The sequence below is a fragment of the Notothenia rossii genome (genome assembly GCF_949606895.1).
Source record: "Notothenia rossii genome assembly, chromosome: 6".
Taxonomy (NCBI): Eukaryota; Metazoa; Chordata; class Actinopteri; order Perciformes; family Nototheniidae; genus Notothenia; species Notothenia rossii.
Genome location: NC_136909.1, coordinates 40745248 through 40747736, shown reverse-complemented (window position 1 = coordinate 40747736; position 2489 = coordinate 40745248). Strand labels below are relative to the sequence as shown.

Genomic DNA, 2489 nt, shown 5'->3' with positions numbered 1-2489 from the left:
GTGTTTGCAGGTTCAGGGGATTTAAACTGAAAACAAATATATGTGGATCAAAAATACATATGTAAAACTTTTTTCTGTGTTTGGATTTTATTTACATGTATATGAAAGGGAACACATTTGTGTGTGCATTGAAAAAACACAAGTGTGGATCCGGAAATACAAGAGTGAATCCTTTTGCGGATCATGAAATACAAGTGGATGGATGGATGGATGGATGGATGGAAATACAAGTGTGAATCCTTCTTTGTGCATGTGTGTATTATGAGACTGTTCTGAGCCCATAGGTTCAACCTAAACTGGATATGTTTGAGTTAGCCGGTTGGCCTTATCCAAAACATACGCGCTCTCGCTAAACGGTACTACGACGCAGGTTATCAAGTGTAGCCTTTCCCAAACTCAGGGTCGCGACCCAAAATGGGTCGCGGACCCCTTTTGATTGGGTCGCCAGTTAAATGCATTGCTACACACACGCAGCGTCAGAGCTGATGGCTGCGCTGCAAAGATTTCTTTTGAATAATTTTTGTATTTTATTTTGAAAATGAAATTCTGCAATATAGCATTGTATATTGAATGATTTAATTTTCTAAATACAAATAAACTAAAAATAAAAGATTGTATTTGTATCAGCTCTGACGCGTCCCCCGCGAAAGTTTTCGCGCTGTCCGTTTATTGTATGTTGATTAATCCCGATCGTAGCCTACATGATGGCAAAAAGATGTTACAAAGAGGAGTTTTTCAACGTTGGCTTCACAAAAGCTGTTAGAAATGGAGAGGAGCGGCCTCAGTGTGTTTTATGTTGAGAGGTGCTCAGTAACGAAAGCTTGAAAATGAATAAATTGGACCTGCATCTCCAAACAAAACATCCTCTGCAGGGACAAATCGAAGGATTTTTTCATCTGCAAAGAAGAGTCTTTCAAGAAGCAGTGTTTTGACGGCGGAAAAGTAAGTCACTCATTTTAATCATTTGTTTTGTGTTTTTGTGAGTTTGTCAGGGTCTGTTGTGAAATTGTTTCGTTAATGCAAAGTTGGATGAAATGCAGACTGAGCCCCGGAGCGGACCGCCAGCTGCGCGCTCTCGCGCGTACATCCTGCAGCGGCACAGAGCGGTGTTTCAAAAACAATAACCACAGGAAGATTAGAGGGAAAGTGATAGGCAGTATGAGAAGGAAAGCGAGAGAAAGTATCAGCCGCACGGACGTGACTGCTGCAGTGTGATGCACATAGGAATACATATGGGGGTTATTCCCTATCTTTATTCAAGAGCGTGGTCTTTAAATTTGAGAGCATACTTTATTGATTTCACGTTCAGAATATGTATTTCTTTCCCTCAAACCCTGTCCTCACACTCAAATAGTGTCTGCTTGCGCTTAGATTTGCTCTGCTTCTGCTCAAACTGTACGCTTGCACTCAGATATATTGCTGCGCTTACAGGTTTCCTGTGTTCCAGTTTAAAACCTTCTCCTTGCACTCAGGCTGTTTCTGTGCGCTCGTGAAATGTCTGCTCTCAGATTTCTTCTGTGCGCGCTTGGGTCTTTTGTGCAACAACCCTGTCAAAATCCCTCCGTGGGGATTCCCCACAGTATTGAGTATGTAGTAGCTTTGGATAAAAGCGTCTAACATGTAATGTATGCGCTATAAATGCGGTTGCCAGGTCCACATTGGGTATACAGCGTACGCCGGCTGGTATTAAAAATCACCCAATAACCCAGCAATGTTAATGATAATATCTTCTCTGTTATTTTCAGGCATTCAAAGGGAACAGAGGGGCACTGAGGGCATCCTATCAAGTCAGCCTCCACAAAAAAAAAGTTAATCAGTTGCCAAGTGTTGGAGTTTCTTTTTCTCTCAGTGTTTTAAAACAGCTCTGTTCCTTTAAAAGTGTTTAAAAAATGTGTGTACATAGTTTTTGATCTAGTGACAAACTTAATGTTGCACTTCTGATCATTTAAATTTGGTTTCACCTGTGATTAACTGAATACACTTCACTGTACTTCAGTTAGTGTTTTGTCCCTTTCTGTTTACAACATGTTTGTTCTTTGTTCATTTAAAATAGTTTAAAATGGTGTTTGAGCTCGCGACAAACTTAATATTGCACTTTTGATAATTGAAATGTGTACTGTATATACTTGACTGCACGTCCCATGTTTCGTCTTTCTGCTTTGATCCTTATTTTTTTCTGGGCAAGCTCAAAGGGAAGGTTGTTATGGTGAGAAACCTAATTGCTGCGATGCACTTTTATAATTAAATAAATATTTTCATTTACATTTTAAATTCATGGTGTGTTGCATTCTTTGTTTATAACTGTAGATATTATGGAAAATCATGACATTTTTTGAGCTTGGGTCCCTTAGGACCACAACATTTCTATTTTGGGTCTCATGCTGAAAAAGTTTGGGAACCCTGGATCGCTCAAGCCAGCCGTGTCCTATCTAGTTAGGTGCACGTTCACATGAAAGGGGTGGTATTTGGAGCATTCGAACAATCACAAA

At 40.0% G+C, this 2489-nt stretch overlaps 1 long non-coding RNA gene across 1 annotated transcript; it reads left to right on the top strand.

Moving 5' to 3' along the window:
- Positions 1 to 746: 746 nt before the first annotated feature.
- LOC307045207 lies at positions 747 to 2271 on the top strand. Its single transcript, XR_013809817.1, has 2 exons — positions 747 to 942; positions 1746 to 2271. It is a non-coding gene; the product is annotated as an uncharacterized lncRNA (long non-coding RNA).
- Positions 2272 to 2489: the final 218 nt, after the last annotated feature.